Genomic DNA, 27,113 nt, shown 5'->3' on the forward strand with positions numbered 1-27,113 from the left:
ATGAAAATACAGGGGGACTACTTTGAAAAAGAAAAAGGATAAGTGAGAGGGGGTAGTATCTACAAGAGAGAGTAATGGGTGAATATGTTTAAAGTATATTTATGGATGAAAAATTACCATGATGCAACCCATTAAAATGTACGAAAACTCTTAAAATCTCAAAAAGCTGACTAAATAAATACTTTAATTATACATATTAAAACACATATTTTGTACACCTTAATATAGTTTTATGTGTGTGGATGCACAGAAATATAACATAATTCTTCTAGACCAATCGGATAATTTTATTAATTAGTTTGAAGCAAAACAGAACATAGGATTTCATTGTTTAGTAATGATGTAAGCATTCATAAGGGAGCAGTTAGGAGTTTCATTTTTCTTTGTGATCCTATTCACATTCGCTCCTCATTGATTTAATGCCAGTAGCTGCATTACTGTAAAGTCTGCCTTTCATTTTGAAAGTGAAGTTTGTATTATAATTATTAACATGACCAGTAATGTAAAATTTCCATCTGCTTAATGTTTATTATCTAAACTGAAACCAAAATTAAAAATGAAATAAATAATCTCTTCAAGTTATATCTGAAATGTTCATTAGTATTTAAGAATGAGTGATAGATCTTGACAATGAATCTTATTACTATCAATAATTATAATAGTGTGATTATGCAGATTGGACATATCAGTAACCTAGGTAATCACAATACTGAACAGCAAAGATATAAGAAATGACACTGATGGAAGCATTTATCTTTTCTCCTTTTAAAATGTGAAGTCTAAATGGATAAATGATTTAGGTTGCATGCCATGACCAAAGTTGAACGTCAGAATATTTTTAATATTCTCCATGATACTCAAAATTAAGAAACAATTTTCTACCTATTGAAAATGTACTCTCAGGTTTCCTGTAGCTAAACAATGGGAACTTCCTATGGACACATAGAGCTTGAGTGAGGATGGAACTGTGCCCAGGCTTCCACTGAGAGAAATGCAGTAAGAGTGATCTCATGAAGATGCTGTTGCAAAGGCAGAGTGGGCTTGAACTCATGGATGGGTGTCACTGTCTTAGTGACACTTCTTTATTGGTCAGGATGGAGAAGGCAAAATCACCAATAAACTTCACCGATGAAGTGAATCAGAGTATCTTTTCTTATGCACAGGAAATTGGGGCTTTCTAGTGCAAGCCATTTTAAGTAGCTCAATAGAAGCATTCAGCTGTGAAGTTTCTTGCCAAGTAACTTTTGGCTCCTGGAAGTTATCACTGGGGAATTGATAAACAACATTGCTTATTGCTGTGAAAATGGTTTTGGCAGCAAACATTCTGAATAATTAAAGCATTGCATCAACCTTGGAGATGGTGAGGCCATGTTTGAAGGAGATATTGATCAGACTTTGCTTTACACCTTCAATAATGTATTTTCCATACCCTGAATTTTGAACCAGAGACAGTAACTGGAGTTTCAAGGAATCTGTATGTAGAACTGATATAAAGAATACACCATAATTGTCAGTGTAGATCATGATTGTGTGAAATGCCAACTTAAATAAACACTTAGCATATAAAACCTCTATAAAACATCTAATAAATCATATTGTATTTTAAATTTTGAAATATTAGTAAAGTGGTGAATCAGGTCCATTGCACTGGCTACCAATCTAGGCAGTGGGACTATACACTGGTTTGAAGATAGAAAAGATCATCCCTGTGATAACTAGCAGGCAAAGAAGTCCAAGCACCATGCACACTGCATCCCAGGCTACAATATCCACCATTACCTTGAGTCTATTGAGACAGAATACTCACAATACAAGGTAGCTAAAGTGATTTTGTAAATTACAGATGCCAGCAAGGATCAACAGTAGCCTAGTTTTCATAGAAATCTGGTTGCCCAAGGCTCAGAAAAGCTGCACAGGGAGATGGATTCTCATCTGTGTATATCTCATGTTGCATTGCAGGTGACGGACCCAAAAAGCTGTTTACTCTGCGTTTTCTTCTCCCCTGGACATTTACCTGACAGGACCAAAGTCATGTTGGACATCCAAGATGGAACAGGAACACAGTCTGGATTGTGCCTGATAGTGATCCTTATTTCAGGATGCATTTCCAATGCATTCTAGTTATTCTGACATCTACAAGCAAGAAGGACAGGGAAGTAGCATAAGCTGAGGGACTCAGTGAGCCATAGTCACTGCAAATGCCATCCAGAAAAAAAGTAAACATGTCTTTGATTAGTAGTCTTTTTCATCTCTTCAATTTAAGTACTTATAGGATAAGTAATTGCAGGCAGAGGCTGCCATTAGAAGATGGCAGTTTCATTTAAACCTTGAAGTTCTGTATAGTAATCTATTCATTGAGTTTGGAATTAAGATAGTAAAGTAAATATAATTTATCATTTTCTAGACAGGAATTCTTTTTTTTATTTGAGTAGTCTTTAAATCCAGGCTGTATTCTAGTAAAGAAAGATTCCCCTCTTAGTATGCCTCTGTTAATTTCTGCAAGTTTTCTTCAATGTAAGTATGTATTGATATATGGAAACATTACACGTATATATTATTTTAATATTAATTAATAAATAAGGAGATGTCCTTATGACCACAAAAAACTCTCTTAATTTCAGGAAACCTCAGTTTATTTAGTGTTCAAGAAATTTTATTCTAAATAAGACATAGATGGAGTGACTAAGAATTCACATTTTTAACTTGACATTGAAAAATATAAGCCTGGGTTTTTGTTCATTACAAATACATCTTCATTCCTAATTAAGACAAAAATTAAAAAGCATGGATATTCTTTTATTAATTATTTAATTATTTACTCAGTGTGGAAGGTATTAAATCAGTACACAAATATCTAAATTTTTTTTCTTATCTTGGCCCAGAGATTGTGTCTAGCCTTTGTGTTAATCTGTGCATTATAAAAAATTCATGATATAATATACTTATAAATGGAAGTGGTTTATTTAGACTCAGATTTGGAAGTTTCTGTCCAGGATCTAATGGCCCTTACATTTTGGCCTGTGTTGAGGCAACACACATCATGGCAGGAGCCTGTAGCATAGCAAAACCACTTACTTCATACCAGGAAGAAATGGAAGAGAAATAAAGCAGGGTTATACAATCCCTTTAAAAGGTACACATCCAAAGACCCAAGGAACACTCTCCAGGCTCCACCTCTTTAAAGAATCATCATCTTCCAAGAGTGCCATTGTTGGTTCTGGAGACCTGAGGCAGATGAGTGAGTTTATGATTCCCCCATGGAGAGAAATATGATTCCTGCATCCTGAGAAGGAATTATAAATCTGCATTCTTGCATCCTTAGAAGGAATAGAAAATCTGCATTTCTGCATCCCGAAGAGGAGATACAGGGTCTGATAGATCTGCTACAAGGCTGATGAGCAAAATGCTAGCAAAATTGTTTCCCCTTCCCCTAAGGGGTAAACAGACCAGTTCATCTAAGAAAGCCCGCAAATCCATGCCCCATGGAAACAGTCCACCTAACCCAGAATTAAAATGTCCGTAAAAGCCCCAGCCTTCAATTGAGCAGTGAGCTACTGGTTTCCAAGCTAAGCTATACTGTTCTAGCTGTAGCCTTCCTTTCTCTTTACTAAATCCTACTTCATAAACTAGCTATGGCTCAATAATCAGCTGGGTCACAAGCCAGCTCTCTGTCTTGTGAAGGCAAGGACCACCAGCATTGGCCCACAACACTTCAAAGTGGCACATAACTTTTTGTTGACTGCATTAAGGGACCTTTCTTCTGACTTTAGTGCCAAACCAACAGAGGCATGCCTATGGTACAACCATGATTGTCCACCACCCTGCTGGATGATCCTGCTGGGGAAAACCTCCTTTTGAAGACTAGGCAAAAGCATAATTCCTTGCAATGCTTTCCCTGTCTGTCTCTTCCTATCTTCCTGAGGATCTTTCTCATAATGGTAACAGACCAACAGCTCCTAGCCAATTTTGGCCTCATGATGATTCTGGCTTTGAGGGTACTTTTGCTCCTTCCCTGCAGGCCAAGACCAAGCTATGATAGAGGAGACCTGTTTGGTTGTGATACCTGATGACTTCTTGTCTTTTCCCACCTGTTAAACACCCCTTCTGGCAGAGGCAGTGACCTGAGAGTGAGATTTCATGTGACCGACAGTGTTCCAGTACCACTTAGTGGGAATGACCTGGAAGCACACTTATTAATCCCTCAGGCATGTGCCTTGCCTCCAGGCTCTGCCTTCCCCTCCCTTATTTAAGATGTCAGGACACCCCTTCTACTCCCTCCCCAGTCCCACCATCCTGTCCTTCTTCTCTGTCTGCCTTCCCCTCCTTGTGCTTACTGGGACCCTGGCTTTCCATGGAAAACTAACACCATTATATCTTATGACCTTCTTAAGTTACTCCCACACCTAGTTCGTCAGACCCCTCAGTCCACAGAAGCATTAAATCAGCTTCTGGGTGCCAGTGGAGGCAAAGATGCCTGTGGAAAACTGCAACTGCACCACACATGCCCTAACTCCACCCCCACAAGGGGAGGACGGAAAACAAACAGGCACGTGTGTGCAAAGGGATGCTGGCCACTAGGCACAGTGGTAATACCTGCAATAGCTAAGACAATCCATAGAGAGGGCCCAGGAGAAGTCCAAAGCCTCCAGCCATACACAGCAGGGACTGCAACCCACCACCACTCTCAAAAAAGGGATGAGAGGAAAATTAAATGTATGCAGGCATGAGTACACTGGGGGAGGGGTGAAAAGCCACAAGGGCAGACCTGGGCAGACAGGGTCACTCCTCCTGGGCTTGGAGGGGGGTGCAGTGTTGCTTTGTGCAGGCCCTATTCCCAGTCCCACCTCACACCTGAGGCCTGACCAACTGAGCCCTTGGAGCCAATTCTTATCTCAAGGTTATGGTTCCAAAAAACACCAATATAAACTTCCAGAAACAGCAAAATGGGCATTACTATGCTTCTCATTTAAATTTTTCTATACTTTTGGCCTCAGTATAAAAATTTTTTTTCCTCCAAATATAACACTATTCATCCCTTGTGGCACAATGATTGTCCTCGGTGACCTCTTCTGAGTACACTTATCTAACCTCACAGGCACTTCTCCACATGATGCATATCTTTGTTAAAGAGGCTGCCTGCTTTTGGCTAAAAGGCAATATCCTAGAGTTTTTCTCTCAGTACATCAGTCAGGTGGCCTATTCCAATGTAGTCACTTCCTTTGGTCCTGGTCACAGATAGCAGAAGGAAATCACGAGACAGGGAAGCCTGCTCTCATTAGTTAGGTCTGATCCCCAGTTGGGATGATGATAAAAGAGTCTGACAAGTTCTTCTAGATAAGACCTGCCCCTTCCAGTCTTCTGGCCTTTGTACCCAAGCAGTCTCCACTGGTCTGTCTATTGAAACATTGAAAGGACCTTGACCCTATTCATCTCAAGAACAAAAATCCCTCATCTTTTTTTGTACTGAGGTTTGAACTCAGTATCCCTTGGGTGACCAAGAGAAGTGGCCTGCAGAGTGTTCCTTAAATTATAATACCATACTCCAATTATACTTTTTCTGTAAAAGGGAGGAAAAGTGGACTGAGGTACCTCATATGCAGCTTTTCTTTTATCTCCAAGACTACCCAGAATGGCTCTATAATTGCTATCTAGATACTCAAACACTAGCTATTCTTTGTAAGCCACAGGATAAACATGGAAAAGGAGGACCAGAAAAGCCCCTTACCAATCACAAGGCTCCAGTCCTTACTGCATCACCTTCTGCCCTATCTTCTAAGGCACACCAATATTCAGAACCTCATAATGGATGTTTCCCGCTTCAACAGGAAATGGTAGGAAGAGGGCAACTCTATGTCCCCTTGCAGTTGTCAGATCTAAGGGATATTAAAAAAAAAAAAGATCGGCGTAGCTATACTGAAGCCACAGACCAATACATCCAAGCCTTTATCTCTGTGGTCCAAACTGATTGAATTGGCAAGGAAGGACCTTATGCTTCTACTAGACATACTCTTTCCTCATTAGGAAAGCAATGGGTCTTAACACAAGTCACTCAAGTTGGAGACAATTTCTATCTACCACAAGCCCCAATAAACGTGGCACCTGGAAATGAGGGAATGAGTGTGCCTATATTCACAGGGGCACAGGCAGTCCCCTTGGCAGATACACATTGGAATCAAAATGGTGAGGAGGATGAATGGCATCAAGCCCTTCTTCTATCTTACTGTAGAAAGGCTAAAAAGGGCCAAAGTCACACTGTTGTACCCAGATTGCAAGACCCCAAAAGACTGCTCAGGAGTCCGAAGTCGCATGCAAAAACAAAGAGCCTTTATTCAGGCTTAAGCTCGGGCTCTCCGACCTCACCAACACAGCAGATCTGCACAGAGAGCCCCGAGCCCCACCCTGGCAAGGTTTTTATTGGGGAAGGGCAGGAGGCAGAACTTCTCATTCTAGGGGTAAACAGATTAGATGTTATTCAGGTGAGGGGGTCTTGGCATATTGGAATTGGTTTTTACTCCATTTTGTCTTGGTCATCAGGAGTGTGGACAGAGTTATTCTTTTTTTTTTTTTGGTCACCTTGGGCAAAGGCCTGCTTTGCTCAATTATGATTGGATCAAGGCTGAGGTGGTGCATTCCAGAGGAGGGTTCATGCCCAGGTTATGGTGCATTCCAGGGGAGAGGTTGTGCTCAGGTCAGTGCTAAGGAACAAAGGAGCCTGAGCCTGAAATGATGATGTCCCTGTTATTTTTTATATGGGGCCCCACATCTGTTATTTTTTTCCTAGTTGGGGCCCAACATTCCCCCCTTTTTCTAGTGAATTCTTCAGGCCAAATCATGGGCCTGAGCAGGAGGTAGGGGTTACAGTATATAGAGGTTGATGTTGTGACCTCAGCACCATGACTTGGACTGCATTTACCCGTTCTCTGATGAAAGTTAGCAGCCAGTTAATTACACATGGTCCTATAGTCAACATTAACAGGAGGAGTATTATAGGCCCTGCCAAAGCTGAGAGCAAGGTGGTGAGCCATGGAGACCAATTGAACAATTGCTTATACCATCCTGAGCTTTTAGGCTCTCTATCCTTGATCCTTTTTCTAAGCAGCGTCATTGATTCTCTAATAACCCCTGAGTGGTTAACATAGAAGCAACATTCTTCCCCTAAGGCTGCACATAATCCTCCTTGCTGCATGAAGAGGAGATCCAGGCCTCTTCTGTTTTGCAGAGTAACCTCTGCCAAGGAGTTTAGAGATTCCTCTAATTTAGTGATTGACTGTTCCAGATTTTTGAGGTCAGAATCAATGGCTACCTGGAGGGCCCTGTAATTTTTGTCCTGCAAAATTAGGGCTGAGGTGCCAACCCCAGTTGCCCCAGCTATTCCTAGGCCAACCAACAAGGACAGTAAAATTGCTGCTACCCCTATAGCTCTCTTAGTTCTGGAAGAAGGTATGGGGGAAAAAGCTAGCTCCATCTGGGTTTCTTCATAGTAAGTTCTCCTGGGGAACAGTTGCACCATAACGCAGTAACCATTACATTTGTTGATGACTGTTCCATGGATAGAAGGGGTTAGTCCTGTGGAGCAAGGTACCCTGAGGTAGCTGAATAATAAGTATTGTTTGAGATATCAATGGTTTGATTACAGAGTCCTGTAGGGAGCTGGGCTTTAGGGGACCGAACACAAGTCCCTGTTCCTGTCACTTGTTGGAGAGAAAGTTTGCCATTTAGTCTTCAAGAGCACTGGGTCAGATTGACCCATGTGTGGTTTCCCATTATAGCTACTCCAGTATAAAATGGAGGTTGGGCATTCAGGCAGAGCCAGAATTCCTTTGTCAGGTTTGGTTGGGAGGAGTTAAGTACCTCAAAGGTCTTGGTCATCAATTCCCAGATAGGATATCAGGAGAAGGGAAGGCTGTTAGTATGAGAATATGTACCTGGAGAATGACGTTCCTGAACTGCAGTTGCAGATCTGGGAGTCATTGGGGGAGCTGTAGTAGGTTTAGGCATCACTGGGGGAATTAAGACAGGGTTTGGGCCAATGGGTATGGGTTTTGGAGAGTTGGGAACTCCTTTTCATAAGATGATGGTAAATAGTCCTCCTGAGACTGACCAGACCTTATTATAGGACCTTAGCCCCCAGGTCTTTCCTGTTTCCCAGGTTGTATCTTGTCTACTGGTGTTGGTAAAGATTATCTTGATAGGGTTGAAGTGACAATTACTGCTGGCGGTACAGGTTTTGGTCTTACGGCTTTTAGGAAGGGTTGAGGGGGTGTCATTTCAGACAACGTTAATGAGATCCCCTTTTACTGGAGGTGACCAGTAAATGTCCCCTGTGCTCACACAGCCCCAAGAATAACAAAAGTAATCACTGGCTCCCCCACATTGTTTTCTCCAGCCCTTATCAGCCCTCTTCCTGGGACAAACATAGAAGTAATTATGGCATAATGCCCATGGACTGCAATCAGGGAGCAAAGCATGTAGGTGAAAACCCAATTCCGGGAACCAGGTGTTAAGGGGTGCTATTTTTGAGACTTGGGTCAAGATTTCTCCCGTGGAAGTTTCTGTGATTAACCAAGTGAGGTTAAAGAGTTGATGAGGGTTAAGGGGAGCAGTACATACAGTTGTAATAAGTGTTAGGATAACTATCAAGAACAGCACAGCTTCAGTTTGAGGGGATTGTCCATGTCTCTGTTGATCTTCCATTGTGAAGTACAATCCTCCAGTCGGTCGTGGGGATCCGCAAGCTGGACGTGGGTGTGATGAATCCAGGTGGCAACCCCGTTGACTTTAATAGCCGTCAGCGTGGTCAGAGCACGGTATATGGTCCTTTCCAGGTGGTTCAAGGTTTTTCTGGCAGTGTCTGCGCACGTAGACCCAGTCTCCCGGTCGGTAGTTATGTGGGGTAGGTGGAGGAGCAGCTTCATAGATAGCCTTTAAATGAGGCCATACATCTTTGTGTGCTTGTGCTACAGCTTCTAAGGAATCAAGCAATTGTCGGTTATCAAATTCAGCAATCAATTCAGCCTTTAGATTAGGTAAGATGGGAGGAGGTCTCCCAAACATAATTTCATAAGGGGTTAATCCTAACTGATAGGGTGAATTCCACACCCAATACAAGGCAAAGGGAAGAAGAGCCACCCAGTCCCCACCAGTCTCCATGGTTAATTTGGTAAAAGTCTCCTTTAGGGTTCTATTCATTCTTTCTACCTGTCCTGAACTCTGGGGTCTATATGTACAGTGTAATTTCCATTTTGCCCCCAGTGCCTTGGCTAACTCTTGAGTTACCTGAGAAGCAAAGGCCGGTCCATTTTCAGAGCTCAGGAGTGCTGGCATACCATGCCTTGGTAGGATGTCCTCCAGCAGCTTTTTGATGACCGTTTGTGCAGTCTCATGTTTGGTGGGGAATGCCTCAGTCCATCCTGAAAAAGTATCTACCAAAACTAGGAGGTATTTATAGCCATATTTGCCAGGTTTTATTTCCATGAAGTCCATTTCCCAATGGGCTCCTAGTTTGGCACCCCTTAATCGAGCCCCCTGTTCCCTGGTGCAGTTTTTACATTAGTTAGCCTGCAACTAAGGCATTTGGCAGCAATTGAATCATTCAGTGGCCTAAGGTTGAGCACTTTTAGATGGGCATTCCTCAGGAGGTCTTCTGTCTTCCGGGTCCCCAAATGTGTAGTTCAATGAATATGGTGGAGGAGGTTTTCAGCTAGGTCACCAGGCAAAATTATCTTATGGTCTCCTGTATACCACCAACAGTCAATTTTTTTGGTCTCAGATAGCACTTGTATTGACCTTAAATCTTCTTGTGAATAGTGGGGCCGGTCTGGCAGTGTTGGTGCTCCTGGGTTGGATAGCTGAGTGGTCAGGATGGTGGTGGCTTGTAAAGCCACCTCCTTGGCTGTTTGGTCTGCCTTCTGGTTGCCACGGGCTATGGGCATTTCTGCTTTTTAGTGCCCAGGACAATGAATAATGGCCAGTTTTTTTGGCAGCCATAAGGTGGCCAGCAGATCCAGGATCTCCTGTTTATTTTTAATGGTTTTCCCTTCTGCCGTGAGTAAACCTCTCTCCTGGTTTATGGCCCCATGAACATGTGCCATGGCAAAGGCATACCGGCTATCAGTGTACACATTGAGCTTTTTGTCTTTACCCAGTTCTAGGGCTTTGTGAGGGCTATCAGTTCTGTCCTTTGGGCTGATGTTCCCGCAGTCAGAGTGGCTGCCCAAATTATTTCAGACTCTGTCACCACTGCTGCCCCTGCATACCTTTGTCCATCCTGAATGAAGCTACTGCCATCTGTGAACCAAGTGATCACAGCATCTGGGAGCAGTTGGTCAGTCAGGTCTTTTCTGTGCCCATGAGCTTGACTCAGGATCCCTTCACAATCATGCAAGGGAGCTTCCAGGTCTGGGTCAGGCAGCAAGGTGGCCGGATTAAGAATCATACTCAGGAGGAAGTGGACACGTGGGGAATTGAGAAGCAAGCTTTGATAATGGGTCATTCGGGAATTACTCATCCATCTGTCGGGTGGCTGTTTTAAGATCCCCTCTATAGTATGAGGGTGGTGACAAATAATTTCTGTCCCAATGTTAATTTATCTGCATCCTTGACTAGCAGGGCAGTCGCCGCAATAATTTGCAGGCAAGGAGCCCAAACAGTAGCCACCGGATCCAATTTCTTGGAGAAGTATGCCACTGGTCTGCTCCAGGGCCCTAAAGTCTGAGCTAGTACCCCCTTAGCTATGCCTTTTCTCTCATCCACAAAGAGATGGAATGGCTTGGTGATATCAGGAAGTCCTAGGGCAGGGGCTGACAGCAGGGCCTGCTTTATTTTGGCGAAGGCCTTCTCTTGGTCTCCAGTCCATGTAAAAGGTTCACTTTCTCTGGTGACCTCATATAGAGGTTGGGCCAGCTCTGCAAAATTGGGTACCCAGAGGTGGCAGAAGCCTGCTGACCCTAGGAATTCTCAGCTGCCCTTCTAGTAGTAGGGGTGGGTATCTTAAGCACTGTTTCTTTTTTGGCCTCTGTGAGCCATCTCTGTCCATCTTTAAGAATGTAGCCCAAGTAAATTACCTCCTTTTTACATATCTGGGCTTTTTTTGCAGAGACTTGATAGCCGAGGTCTCCTAGGATGGCCAATAAGTTCCCTGTCCCTTGTGTGCATTCCAAGAGGCTGTCTGTGGCTATCAGGATATCATCAACATATTGTAACAATGTGAGTTGGGGGTGCTCTACCCGGTACTCACTCAGGTCTTCATGAAGGGCTTTATCAAAGATGGTTGACAAGTTTTTGAAACCTTGGGGCAGTCTGGTCCATGTGAGCTGTCTATTGAATCCTTCCTCCCGGTCTTGCCACTCAAAGGCAAACAGTGGCTGGCTCAGTTCCACTAAGGGGAGGCTGAAGAAGGCATCTTTCAAATCTAAGACTGTATATCAAGTTCTGGAGGGGGACAAAGAGCTCAGGAGTGTATAAGGGTTAGGCATTGTGGAGTGTATGTCCATGACTCGCTTGTTAACTTCTCTTAGGTCTTCAACTGGCTGGTAATCATTGGAGTTGGGCTTTATTACAGGTAATAAGGGAGTGTTCCAGGTGGAATGGCAAGGTATTAGAATACCTTGTTCTTGGAGGCGTCAGATATGAGGGGTGATCCCTTTCTGGGTCTCAAGGGACATTGGGTACTGTTTGACCCTAGCCGGTGAAGCCCCAGGCTTTAATTCCACCCATATGGGAGTGCGATGGGCTGCAAATCCCATGCTTCCAGTTTCAGCCCACACAGTTGGATGTCTCTGCAGCCATTCAGACATTTCTACTCCCAACAGGGGAGTAGGTCTTGGATGTAACCTGCATTCATCCTCCAAGTGGAGGGTCAACACATGGATGGGCTGTCCCTCCCTATTAGTTACTTGAGTTTCTCCTCAGTCAAAGTAGATATGGGATCCTATTTTAATAAGTAAATCCCTTCTTAAGAGTGGAGAGGGGCATTTCCGGTATGACCATAAATGAGTGGGATACCCGGCCCGTGCCCAGTTCCACTGTTCTTTGAGTAGTCCATGGGTATTGGTTCATACTGGTTGCCCCCTGCACCCAAGACCTTTTTTGTGATAACTTTCCTTGTGGCTGCATCAAGACCGAGTGTTGAGTGCCTGTGTCTATGAGAAAACTTACATGTGTCCCCTCCATTTTAAGAGTTACCCTAGGTTCAGGGAGGGGACCGGAACCCTGTCCCCACTAGTCATCTAGTTCCTCTAATTCCAGGATTCGGGCTCTGCCCCTGCCATCATCTTGCTTTGTAGTCAGCTTCTCAGGACACTCTTTGATCCAGTGGCCTAGCTTTTTACAGTAAGCACACTGGTTTTTCTGTAGCTTATGGAGCCCCCTGTGGGCCCTCTCTTACCTGGGTCAGCTGTCAACTGGCGTAGTTGATGTGCCCTGTCCTCTGGCAATTCCACAGAGGAGGCCAAGAGAATCTTGGCAAGTTGACGAGTCTGCTTTGCTCCTGCCTCCAAGGTCATTTGAGTTTGTCACTCCTCTGGAGTTTCCCAATGGTTATAAACCTTTTCAGCCACTGCCAGGAATTCCTGTAGGGACCTGTCAGCTAACCTGTCCAACTTCTGCAGTTTATGCCTTATGTCAGGGGCTGACTGATTTACAAATGTTAGAATAATTGCATTCTTATTTTCAGGTGCTTCCGGGTTCATAGGAGTATAAGTACGGTATGCCTTTAGCACCCGTTCCAAGAAGGCTGCCAGCGATTCGGCCTTGTCTCACTGCACATCACTTACCTTGGCCAAATTAGTGGGCCACCTAGCGGCCGCTCAGACACCCCCATTAGAGCCTGGTGGTAGACCCGGAGCCTCTCCTTACCTTCTGCCCTGTCATAGTCGCAATTGAGTCTGGTCAAGGGGAAGCCCTCGTCAATCCTGGCTTGGTTGGTGGTTGGATTGCCGTCATCTCTGGGAACCAACTTGCGGGTTTCTGCCTGGATTCACTCTCTTTCCTCAGTTGTAAACAGAATCTGTAATAACTGCTGACAGTCATCCCAGGTGGGCTGGTGAGTGAATAGGACAGATTTTAAAAGATCAATAAGACCCTGAGGTTTTTCAGATAACTTTGGTGTTTGTAATTTCCAATTATAAAGATCACTAGTAGCAAAGGGCTAATATTGCATTTGTTGGTCTCCCGTTTCATTGCATGGCCCTATTGCCCGCAATGGGAGAACTGTGGAATCGGCTGATGGCTTTAGCTGGTCCTGCTGAGCCCTTCTCCTGGTATGAGGGGGACTTCCAGCTCTGGGAGTTGGGCTTGCCTCAGCCTCCCCAGGGCCCTGTGGCTCAGGTGTCCCCACTCTCTGCAGTGGGGTAGAGACAAGAGGTGCTCCTCAGTGCCACCCTGTAAGATGGGGTAGAGGGGGGCAGTAGAGTTCTGGGCAGCAGACTCAGGAGCAGAGGGCTTAGTTTCATTTTTTCACCACTCATTTTCTTGCAAAGTTAAGATGGTTAGTTTTGGTGACCGTGGTGGCAAGAAGGACTTGAGCCAGTTACGGGGGTCTTCCACTAAGACTTGCCAGGTCATGATATAAGGGACTTGGTCTGGGTGTCCTGGCTATTCAAAGATTACATCTTTGGCCCTGCAAATGGTAGGAAGGTCTAGAGTGCCCTCTGGTGGCCATCTGACTCTGAATGTCGGCCATTCATTCCTGCAAAGAATAGAAAGTCTGCCTTTTTAAATTTCCAGTCCTTGTTCCCTAGCTTGAGCTCTAACATCTGAAAAGTGATCTGAAAATAAACTGAGAGGCATCACCTGCATCTGTCCCATTTCTAAAGTAGTATAAGTCACACACACAACAATGAACACTAAGACTATGCACACAGAAACAACATTTCCTGGCGCCTTAAGGCAAAAACGAAAATGAGATGATGGCCTCTCACCGTTCCGTGGGCGCAACCCACTTCATCTCCTCAGTTTAACCAATAGGATCCAATCCCAGTCTGGTGGGCTCAGGATGTCTCCTGAGTCCCACAGCCTGGGGTCTTCCAGCGCGTCCGCCTAGACCACATGCAGGCTATTCTAATAGGGCCTGACACTCAGAACAGACACTTCACAAAAACAGAACACTTACCAGCTGGCGTCAGGCTCCATGAATCGGGGGTCCTGGGGGTCTGGGGGATCCCAGACAAGGCCCCGAATGTTGTACCCAGATCGCAAGACCCCAAAAGACCACTCAGGAGTCCGAAGTCGCATGCAAAAACAAAGAGACTTTATTTGGGCTTAAGCTCGGGCTCTCCGACCTCACCAACACAGCAGATCTGCATAGAGAGCCCCGAGCCTCACCCTGGCAGGGTTTTTATTGGGAAAGGGCAGGAGGCAGGACTTCTCATTTTAGGGGTAAACAGATTGGATGTTATTCAGGTGAGGGGGTCTTGGCATATTGGAATTGGTTTTTACTCCATTGTGTCTTGGTCATCAGGAGTGTGGACAGAGTTATTCTTTTTTTTTGGTCACCTTGGGAAGGGCCTGCTTTGCTCAATTATGATTGGATCAGGGCTGAGGTGGTGCATTCCAGAGGAGGGTTCATGCCCAGGTTATGGTGCATTCCAGGGGAGAGGTTGTGCTCAGGTCAGTGCTAAGGAACAAAGGAGCCTGAGCCTGAAATGATGGTGTCTCTGTTATTTTTTATATGGGGCCCCACATCTGTTATTTTTTTCCTAGTTGGAGCCCAACAATACCTCTAAACTGTTCCCAGGTGACTGTAGCATAACAAGGCTCTGAAGAAAACCACCTTACCATATTACAGCATCTTAAGGACACTATCGTAAACCATACCACAGTGAACCCAGAGTCACAGGTGGGAGAGGTTCTCCTCAAAGATAAAGTTCTAACTCAATCAACCCTAGATATATGTAGAAAACTCCAAAAGTCTGTCTGAAGGATCAAAATCGTTGGACCAACTAATGTGATTAGCCATGTCTATATACTATAATCAGGAAGTTACTAAAAAGTGAGAAAAAGATAAAGAAACATCATGATCTCATTGCAGCTCTCAGGGAGTGCCCTACCCAACTGGGGCCTATACCCTGAGCTTGCTACCATTGTGAACAGGAGGGGCACTTCCACAGAAAATGCCAAAAAGGGGGGCAGCCTGGGAGACAGCACTAGCCCCTACTGGGACCCTGTCCTCTCTGTAAAAGTAACCACTCTAAGTGTCCATGTCTCCAGATGGAAGGTGGGGGACAACCTCCTATGGATTGATGGGCCCTGGGGCCTCCTGTTCAGCTTCCACTTCTTAGTATTGATGTTGGGGAACCTCGGTAACCATAATGGTAGAAAAGCAAAAGGTCATTTTCCTCCTAGATAGTGGATCCTGTTTCTCTGTCTTACCATTCTCTCATGGTTCCAGGTCCAATAACAAGGTTATCATTCAGGGCATATCTGGCCAGCCCCTAGAGCACTATTTTTCTCAGCCTCTGGTCTGCTCTTGGAAAGAACTCCAGTTCTGTCTGTCACACTTTTCTCTTAGTCCCTGAAACTTCAGTGCCCCTGCTGGGATGGGATTTACTATCTCAACTAAATGCTCAAATTCTACTCCCCCCAGGTGACTACCTTTGCTGCTCCCTTCTTCAGGAACAAGTGCCACCTCTCCTACCCCCCTGTCACCCCACTGTCAGCATGAAGCACCTACATGAGTTATTGCCCTTCTCCCCAACAGCAGTTTGGTACTTGTCTCAGAGCAGGGAGTTGTTTGGTCTGGAGACCTAAGGTAGATGAGTGAGTATCCCATCACCCCATGGAGAGAAGTATGATTCCTGCTTCCTAAGAAGGAATTATAAACCTGAATTCCTGCATCCTGAGGAGTTGTGAACCTGCATTTCTGCACCCTGAGAAAGAGTTGTAATTCAGCATTCCTGCATCCTTAGAAGGAGTTGTAAATCTGCATTCTTACTCCTGAAGAGGAGATCCAGTTTCTGATAGATCTGCCACAGGGCTGATGAGCAAAGTGCTCTCAAGACTGTTTCCCCTCCCCCAATAAGGGGCAAACAGACCAGTTCATCTATGAAAGCCAGCGAATCCATGGCCAGTGAAAACAACTCACCTAACACAGAGTTAAAACAACCATAAAAGCCCCACCCTTCACCTGAGCAGTGAGCTACAGGTTTCCAGGCTGTGCTGCACTATTCTAGTTGTAGCCTTTCCTTTCTCTCTAATAAATGTTACTGAATATACCAGCTTTGTCTCATCAGTCAGCTGCTTCACGAGCCAGTTCTCTGTCCTGTGAAGGCAAGGAACCTCAACACCAGCCTACAACACTTCAAACTGGCACAGTGCACCACCATGGGAATAACCTTTTAACACAAGAACTTTAAAGGACTTGTATGATCTAAACTGTAATAGACCTGTTGTGAAATATGTCCAGAACTGTCCATGTTGCAATACTCATTGGAATCAAATATAAATTAAAAAGACACAAAGTAAAAAAGTTTTTGAAATGATTTCAAGGTAATATAGCAATTACAGCAGTGACATGAATCTATAATTATACTCATCATTCATTATAAAATGTAACAATGTTATTTTAAATAAAAAATAAAAGCAATTCTTAATGTTAAATTATTCAAAATTCAAAACCATGAAAAGCTAAAAAGTATATACAGATATGATAAAGATATTTTATTTTTCAGCAGTAACATAAGTATATATTGAAAAAATCAGGATACTTATCACCTTTAAAATGAGGCAGGGATCAGCATGGGAGGAAATTGTTAAAAATAGATTTAATTATTGGTAATATTTTAGCACTTGAGATGACTTGTGTGACTGCATGTATTTGTTATATTATTGAAATAAATTTAAAAGGTAGTAACACAGAATAAATTTTAAATAATCAAATTGCTTGAAAATGAGTGAATAGTACAGTTGAAATCTTATTGTAAGAACTGTCATTTTCTGCTTGTCTGTTGGTTTTCTCTACTCACAGTAAGATAATAACCTGAGTAGGTTACTATTAGAAATCTCTTAGGGAACAAATAGTATCCTTCTTCTCAATAGTCCAAAGAAGAATATTGACTTTATGTTCATGTGTCAGTAGGTACCTAATTCAATCAGTAACACCTTAGGAACATGTTTTCTAATAAAACCCAGCAAGTTATTGTCCATGTTCACTTCTGGGAAATAATACTGCCTACAACTTGAATACTGTAAATAGAAGAGCTATGGTTACTCAGAAGAAAATCAGGATTCAGTTACTCTAAGAAAGGAAATGGTCTCATGTGAGTCACATGTTATGAGTCAGATATGATAGAGCTTACAAAAACATTTTAAAACTTGATTTTAGTATTCTTAGGAGACAAATAGAATGAAAATTGTTTAGATATTGTAAAGAAAACAAGTGTCCCCAAAGATTGCTCTGTCTTCATTATTGATATTACATGTCACCTTAGATAGTGAAAACTATTGTATTCTAATATGCATGCAACCTGATATCTTCAAGATTTAGTTTGATATTTCCTAGAGCATCAAATATAAATGCAAAGACAGAAATGAATGGGTTCTATAGAGATTTCAAGAACCAACCTCACTTTGATGTATTGTTTTTCTATAGGAGCATTCTTGGTGTAGTTCAGGAAGAATATTTTACTTATTTCATTTTTTTTTTTTTGAGCAAAGACAAATTCTGAATTATTCCTAAAGGTCTCTCCCTCTAATGTCTTTTGTTTTATTAATTCATTGGCATAGTTAAGAATTGGATATTTAATGTATACTAAATATGGTTGTTTATAATTTTAATTATGGTAGATGAGAAGGAAGATAGTCACCGTTCCTTCCTTCAGTGCTTATAGTTCACAGAACTTGCTAAATGTTTGAGAAAATAATAGAATATATTTTCTCAGTGTAGTATTTTTGCAAAATGTTACCATATTTTATTTCTTTATTCATTGATGTATTGATCAATTCAGTCAAGATTTACACATGTCTGAGTTTAAGATGATAGTACTTATGAGGCCTATTTAGTACAGGGAAATGTGTGGAAAGAGAAAGATCATGAAATGAAAGTCATTAGTAGAGATATCAGTTTTAATCTTGTCCAATATATATCCATGACAAACTGCTTAACTTCTGTGAATTTTAGCTTCTCTAATATGAAAATGTCATTTCAACATCTGCTTCATGGGGTAATTATGTGAATTAAAAGTCAAATATATTAAATGATTAAAACAGAGCCTGTTATATGCATGGCATTGAATAACTATTTGGAAGAACAAGATTATTTTAATAAAAGTACATTCGTTATAAGTCTATTTTTGCAAACAGGAGTTAGTAAAACAAATAGAAATGTAAATTAAATATACGAGATTCAGTGCTCAGTTACATATTAATCCTAAGTTTACTTGTTAAAAATTTGAGGGTTTAAAAGGAAATATCTATAACTCAATAACAGAACTTCTGGCTTTAGGGCACCACGCTGTATTCCATGGACTGTACTTGCATAAAATTGCAAGTGTCATTGAAGGAGGAAAAATTTATGGCACTGTTTAGAAGTTAATATTTGAAAATCCAATTCCTTTTTGGTATACCAGCAAGACTATTGGGGGTTTTTTTGTTTGTTTGTTTTCTGTCATCGTCTCTACTATCTCTACTATCAATTTCCTCTTTTTTCCGAAGTATCTTTGGTATGGCTGAGGACATACTCACTGGATGGTTCCTGAGTATGAGGAGGGTTATTTGATATTCTTATAGTCAAAGTAGACAAATGACAATTTAAATTTGATACATATAGATATTTCTAATTAGCAGAGGAAGAGAAACTATGAGGAATAATAATGTCCTAAATACTAATATCTTATATCATTATGTGTCAAAAAAATTGCCTCCAGAGGATGGAAATAATTTTTCCCTCACCCTATGGAAAAGGCTCTATCAAAATGGCATAAATAGATAAAGCTAAGAGATGGAGTCCTCTAACAGATAAGTGACAAATTATTTCCATTTGTGAGTTCAGAGATGAATCACTACAGATTATTCCAGCATCATTTTAATGTATTTTATATACTATGTGATGATACCTCTCCAATATCCTCTTAAAAAGGAGCAGAAAAAATTAATAAATCAATAATTTTAAAGGTTTATTATTATTATAGGAAATAAACAAAATAATATAATCTTTGGAATTAAATAAATCTTTGAATTCAACAAATAAGTTATGAGAGTCAGGTATTTGAAATGTGGTCATTGTTGTTTAGGAAGAGAAAGATACCTTCAACATTTTAAGATGTATTCCAATTTATTGAGATGGCATAGTATGAAAAACTTTCTGAATGCTTTTCATGCAAGCTCATTTGACAAGATAAATCTCATTAAGAGCTATGGGTACAAGAAAATTAGGAGAGTTCTTGTCTGATGGAAGATTAGAGGTTTGAAGCTGGTGTGGTGTTGCTGCCTGTAATCCAGCATTTAGGGGGCTGAGCCAAAAATCAAGGCTTAAGGGCATGGGTGACATGACATCTTCCTATCTCAAAAACAAACTAGGGAAGTGCTAATAGACAATAATGATCTTGACAAGGATTCTTTCTAGGTGATGTCAGTGTTTCCATCTCCAAGAGACATATTTGAGTGCAATACTGTATAATATAGCATAATGGTTCTTTGCATGTTTCTAAAATAATATAAAATATGAAGAATTGTAATTGGCATGTGCCTGAGATTTATTTTGAGTAACTGACTAATGCTTCATTCATAAATTTCAGTTCAAAAATGACAATGGTGGGAAGGGTTAAAACAACATAATGAAGATGAAAGAGCAGCTGGGTGGAAATTTTGCTGTAATATTATGGATTAAAATCATCGCTTTTGCTAAATATGCCTTCCTCCCTATGTAACCCTATGTAACCAACACTGAAATCATATGATAACGTTTTGGTTCTCAGTCCAGGCTGTTTTGCATAGAAACTCTTGACCAGATGGTAGGAATCAGAGACTCAGTTATACACATGGAGATGTTCAAGGAGTGTCGATTTTATCAATCTTAAATTTAAGCTTTTATAGGTTAAGGAGATTGAGAAAGCCTGGCATATGGTAAATTCTACACAGAAACAAACTGTTACTTCCAAAGGGAAAAGTTAGTGTAACTGACATAGAAAGGCATGGATCCTTTAAGTGAGTGTCCATCATTAAGAAAAACAATGCTTCTGTCACCTCTGCAACACAGCACAGAAGCATAGAAGGAGCCACCTGACAGTCTATTCCACTCTCACGTACTCTACCTTCTCAGTTTCTTTTCTTTCAACTCTTTTCCATCACCTCCAATACCAATACATTATCTTTTATTACTATTTTGACCAGTGTAGCAGTCCTAAAGTTGTCTCATCTTGTCTGGAAAGTGAAGGTAATTACAGTACTTACTAGAAGATATGCTATATTAATTGTGCTATTATGTTTCTCAACCAGTGTAATTCATTGTTGTTTTTGATTCTTTTGAGAATGTGGTGAAATATGTCCTTCCTTGCAGGTAAAAAAAAAAAATAGTTATGGGTCATAGCCAAAGACATGAACAAAACCAAGCATCCACAGCAAGAGTATATGAAAAAGTCAAGGATCTCCTTTCATTCCTTGCATCCCTTAAAGGCCAAGGATTCATTAATTAAATAAATAGAACATTTACCTGCTTATTGTACTCCTTGTGTCTTTCATAAAGTGTGGCCTGTGCAGAGCATATCTAGTCTAGGTCATGGAGCTGATTCATTAAGTTCTTTCCAATCAGTCTCAATTTTGTTTTTGTTTTTCCTGCCTTTTAAAATTAAGAACAAAATTGTTGCTTTACTAGCCATGATAGAAACAAGTCCCATACAAACTGGTCATGGAAATGTGTTTTAGAACAAGAATAGCACTAAGGTAAGTAGATAAGTATTATATTTTAAGACATAATAAGAAAATACTCCATTTTAAACACTCAATGAACTTCTACAATGCATTTGCTTCTATGGAAAAGCGAGACTTATAACACATAGATTTCCAGAAAAGAACATTCTTATTATAGGAAGGAAGCTAAAATAAGTGCACACAAAGATGCTTTTAAATACTATGATGCAAAATTATGTGAAAAATGTAAATAAAGGCTTTAGAAACAAACAAAGTAACTTTTGTTTTTCAGAAGGGAATTATATATATATTCATGATGCCTAGAGGAAGTTTCTTGGCAGCTGGATCCTCAAATTTTGAGACAGTTAAAGTAGCTAAAAATGGGAGAACATTCTTAGAAGTAAATAAAACACTGGTTAACTATTCCTTATTTTTTTGATGAGGACCCACATTTGTTATCATGTTAATGAAATATGTGTCTGAGACTCTTAATTTATGTTAAAATGTATGTTTTACCATATGAAGAAAATAACCTTGTTCTAAACATGGACAGTGTATTGGGATTGAGGACAAACAAAACAAAAGTTAAAAATGGAAAGGAGGTGATAGATTCTTTAACATCATCTTGATTGCAGATACTATCACATTATTAAGTACACATCTTTGATGATGGGTCATGCTTTCAAATGAATAAAGAAGAAAATGGCCATAATACAATGATTAAGATATCAAGAGTCTGTTTGCTAATACTGGTTGGGGACCAGTGTGGGGGGGGGAAGGAAAGAGGAAAGTGGGAAGGACAGTATGATTGAAGCATTTTATGCATATGTAAGAAAACAAAATGATAAAATCCATTAAAATTGTTTTATAAGGGAGAAGGGGAGATAAGAGGAAGTAATACAGGATGAATGAACTATTTACTATTATATTATACCTCCTTCATTTTAACACAATCTCAGGAAATTGGGATAATCTAAAATATGCTTTCCACAAATTAGAAAAAAAATACACATACATAAGATGTTTCTACAAAAGAGCTGTCTTTTTTTATTAATAAATGCCATGTAAAAAACATCATAATTGTTTCCAAGTATCAGCATATTAGTTTCTGATCCTTCTTTTCAAGGTATAATATCTAGAAAAGAATACAGAATATTGAGTATAAATAAACATTTATATATATATGTATAATGAGTATGTAATATTTAAATATGAAAACAGATAATATATTTTAGGCCATCAAGGTAATGTATGATTTTACAACTGCATTATAAATCTTTAACGACAATCTACTATATCTTAAAAGTGGATATATGCATTATGAAAATCATGAGTCCTCAACATTTATTAGATAAAAAAAGTAAAATAATAGAGGTAGCTCCATCTCTTAATTTCTAATTCTTTTAATAAACAAAATTAAAATTAGCACATTCAGAAGCTTAGTTGAGACTGGGATTGACCTTATGAAGTGCTCATTAAAATTATAAGAACAAAGTTTTTTTTTTTTTTGGAGATAAAACATTTTACATCTGCCCATTCTTCTTGCCCATGAAGCCATGCAGCTGAAAATTAATGTGACTGAGTTCATTCTACTTGGATTGACACAGGACCCTGTTCAAAAGAAAATAGTATTTATAACTTTCTTGTTTTTCTATTTGGGGACATTGTTTGGTAACTTGCTGATTTTTGTTACCATCATGACTAGTTGGGCACTTAGGAGTGCAATCCTTTTTTATTTATCCTTTTCTGATACCTGTTTGTCTACTTCCATAGCCCCTAGAATGAGAGTGGATACCCTTTTGATTAAAAAAGTACTATTTCTTTCAATGAGTGAATAATCCAAGTATTTTCATTACATTTCTTTGGCTGCCTATAGATCTTCATCCTCATCCTCATGGTGGTTGACCACTATGGGGCCATCTGTAAGTACCTGCACTACACGACTATCATGAGCCCACACAGCTATAGACATCTGATATTTTACAAAGCAGCCAGAGAGCTACTCATGACCATCATGAGCCAATGAGTCTGTGGTGTGCTGGTGGTTGCAGCCTAGGTGGGATCCTGTGTGCATTCATTAACTCAGATTTTTTTAGCTTTGAGTTTGCCTTTCTGTAGTCTTAATGTGATTGATCACTATTTCTGTTACTTGGAGCCCTTATTGAACCTTGCCTGCTCAGACACCTATGTGGTCAACCTACCTCTGATGTCTAATAGTGAGGCCATTTGCACATTGAGTTTTGTCATGCTGATGTTCTCCTATGTTGTCATCCTGCATTCTCTACAAAACCACAGTGCTGAAGGCAGGAGAAAAACCCTCTCCACTTGTATCTCCCACATCATCCTGGTCATCTTGTTCTTTGGACCTTGCAACCATGTTCCCCATGGATAAGATGATAGCTGTATTTTATACAGTTGGAACACCTATTGTATCAAATAGCTGTATTTTATACAATTGGAACAACCCTCTGATTTATACTCTGAGGAATGCAGATGTGAAAAATGCCATAAGGAAATTATGGGAAAAGAAATCAATCTTCAGTGACAAAATGGAAATGGAAATGTAAAATCCTTCTTCATGGTTTGTATTGACTTATGAGTATGTAGAATTTATTTTCTTTTCATTTTGTATTCACTATGATCCTGTACATGAGGGTAAGTTCCTTTGGGAAAATAGGTAATGCAAACACAGATTCTGATCAATGTTGACTTATTTTTATGTAGCAGAAAAGATAGCAGGATGTACAAACATTTATGTAAGAACCATTGACTTCACTGTTTTTTGCTCCTATGTACCTAGTATCATTTTTGTTCCTGTTCTAATGTTTTGGCTCCCTTCAGGTTGACTTCTGGTATTCTCTGTTAATAGTTATCCCACGTCTAAGCATTCAGCTTTTATCCACAGCTGACATGTTTTCCATCTTCCAGATGTTTTCTTTTACTAGTTGTTTCTTTATGTAGCTAGCCAGTTTTGCCAACACCATTTGTCAGAGAGGCTGTTTTCCTCCAGTATGTCTTTGGCTGTTATGTAAAATATCAGATGTCAGTATCTGTGTGGGCTTATTTCAGGTCTTCTGTTCCACTGCTCTGCTTGTTTGTTTTTCTGCCAGTACCTTGTTGTTTTTGTTACTATGGTTCTGTAGTAGAATTTGAATTCTGGTACTGTGATACCTCCAGTTTTGCTGTTTATTGCTCAAAATTGCATTTGATATTCTGGATCTTTTATTTTTCAATATAAATGTTAGAATTGATTTTTATAGTTCTGTAAAGAATGACATTGGGATTGAATTGAATCTGTAGATTGCTTTCAGAAACTGGCTGGGAATCTTAGAACTCCCTTAGCTGAGATCCTTCAAATCCCTAGGGTTGCTCAATATCAACAGTTTGCAAGTATCTTTTATAACTTTAGCTATCTGCTAGGGAAGGTTAGTTGCTTTGTTTTTGAAATTGTCCATAGGCAATGAAGCTACATTTACTAGGTAGGACACTTTTACCTTCCAGTGTGTCAGCAGGTCTCTTATAGATGAGATTAAACTCCAAGTCAGGTTCAAAATTTTAAACTGAATATGAAAGGAAGACTGAATGTGCAACCTCACTGGATCCTTTGGCTGGAGTCAGTGTTCTGGTAGACAATATTGGGAATATGAGAACTAAAATAGATATGCTGTAGGTAAGGATTTGTACCATGAATTCCTAAATTACCTTATATAGTATGGGTTGTCACAAGTAGATCACTCTCCCTTAAAAAAGAAAAATCTTTCCTTCCTAACAACTGTGCTGTTATGTTTTCATGCTATGGTATTTTTTCTAATCAGGAGCCTCCTCTATACTCATTCTTTGTAAGCAGATAACCAGGGTATGTCCCAGGAAAGTTCAAGAAGGAAAATGTAATCTTCTTGGAGGAACAAAATGTACAAGTGAGTAGGTTGTAAGATTTGCTTATATGTGGATGTGTGATCCAGAGGAAAACTTCACTGTGGAAACAGGTCATGCAGGTGTTAACAGTGGATGGTATAATATATGTTAGGAATTTATTTAACATAAAACACTATTCTATGACTTGAAATTTGACATTTCGGTATATTGGAATTCTAACACCAAGTACTTCAGAACCTGGCATTGTTTAGAGACACATCTTTAGGAAGGTAATCAATTTAAATGAGGTAATTATAACAAGATTTAAATTTTTATTAGTGGTGTCTTCATAAAGACAGTAACTGAAACACACAGGGAAGTGTGAAAATGAAGGTAGAGTTTAGGTCTAAGGAATTACAAGCCAAGTAACTGCTACAAATATTGTCAGCATACAACCAGAAGTCAGGAGATAGACATAGAGTGGATCAATTTCATATATCATGCTCCACAACTGTGGGATGATAATTATTTTATTTAGGTGACTCAGTGTGATATTTTACTATGGCAGTCTTAGGAGTCTTTATATAGCCATTTGGATCTGGATCTTTAAAGAATATACAGGATGGTAGATCTATTAATGTTATATTGCTACTTTAACAGACTAACACAAATATAATGAGTTTAGGCATCACATATTTAAAATCTTACAGTTATGTAGGTTTAGAAGGCTGAGAGGTGTCCCACCAAGACAAAATTAAAGTGAGCAGAGTAGTGTTAATTTCTAGAGGTTCTTGGAGAGAATTCATTTCTTCAGATTGGTTGAGTTTGGGTGCACAATCTGCTCACAATTGACTAATGCTACACTTGGAATTTGGGGGTGCTGTATGCAATAATTTTGGCATGAAAACAGAGCTCAGTGAACAAGAACCTGGAACTGTAGCAGCTATGATGGTGACATACTTTGATAGAATGACTGTTTTTCTCACAGTTCCCCCCATAATTTTTATTTTCTGTTCTTTTCTTCAAAATCGTTTAACATTATCTGACTCTCTATTTCAGGTATACTTGACAATAATTAGTATGATACTGGAGTTTATTTAGTTAGGACAGTTTCTGTGAGTCTAATGATTACTCCCTGTATACAGGGTATAACACAACACCCAATTAAATCCATTGTTCCAAAGACAACAAAGAAAGATATTAAGACTGAGGTCATCTCCCCCTTCCATTTCCCAAACAATTTCTTTTGTCAGTTAGTAAGGGGGTCATTTATCCCTTAATTCTTAGCCAGTTCATTTGTCAGGGCTGGCAGGCCTTGGAGAGCCTTGGTTAAGGTCACATCAGAAGCTGTGTTGAATGTGATGAATGCTGTACATTCATCCCCAATAAGGACACATAACCCCATTTTTCTGCCAAAATCATGTCTAAAGTCATTTGGTTTTCCCATGCCAACTTACTGGTCTGGCCTTGTTGTTCTGCAGTTCCCCTCATAAAATCCCTAGTAGACTTGACAAATTTCTGCTGGTTACAATAAATGTAGTTAATCCAGCCTACATTTTTATTAATATTGGACCACCAGAATAGTGTTTTTTCTAATCCTGCTGCTACCTGGCTCCTTGCTTTGAATTCATCAGGGACTCCTCACGGGATCCCAATGGCATCTATATAGACCTGGGAGTCAAATGACCCTCCAGAGGAAACAAGGTCTCATTTCTGTCTTTCCTTGGTTAGGGAAGGTTTGACTTTCAGGAATGCCAGGATGAAAGGGTGCCATGACCTGCTTGGCTAAACTGCTGAACCTGACTTGGAGTGACAGGAATGAGAAACAAAGACAAACAGACATAAAGAGACAAAGCTGGGAATGGGAGGACCACACATTCCTGGTGGGATATGTGAGGTACTTACTTGAACCAGAGTGTTTATTTTATAGGTCAGTACAAGGAAATGCATCAGGTAAAATCAAGTTTACATACATCAGTGATTCTATTGATCTAAGGTAACAGGAATGTGGTTTGGTGGTCTAAATTTCCACGGGCTATTGAAGCTTAATTATAACACATCTGGTCTGGAAATCATCAAAGCATACAGGACATAGCATCTAAAACTATTGATTAATCTGGCATCAAGGAGTTTCCTAACAGTTCCAGTAATTTATCTAGTTCTGCATCAGGGACCTGGTATGTGAATACAGTAAGTTATTTTCTTCAAAGTTGATGTGGGAACACAGGTCACAGCACCAGGTGCTGGGAAGAATGAGAGTAGGAGAGTTTCGTAAGCTCCTACTTTGGAGAGACTTTACAACTTCTGATATTTCCCAGTCCAGGGTCCATGCCTAGTCCCCAACAACTCCTCCTTTTTTATTTCTTAAATGCTCCCAATGAATTTTTCGTCTAATCTGAGGAGCTGTTTTCTGATCC

General features: G+C 40.3%; 1 pseudogene; it reads left to right on the forward strand.

Moving 5' to 3' along the window:
• Positions 1-22,397: 22,397 nt before the first annotated feature.
• LOC109676673 (olfactory receptor 4C16-like) lies at positions 22,398-23,408 on the forward strand (annotated as a pseudogene).
• The last annotated feature ends 3,705 nt before the right edge of the window (positions 23,409-27,113 follow it).

Source organism: Castor canadensis, chromosome 1, assembly GCF_047511655.1.
Source record: "Castor canadensis chromosome 1, mCasCan1.hap1v2, whole genome shotgun sequence".
Lineage (NCBI taxonomy): Eukaryota > Metazoa > Chordata > Mammalia > Rodentia > Castoridae > Castor > Castor canadensis.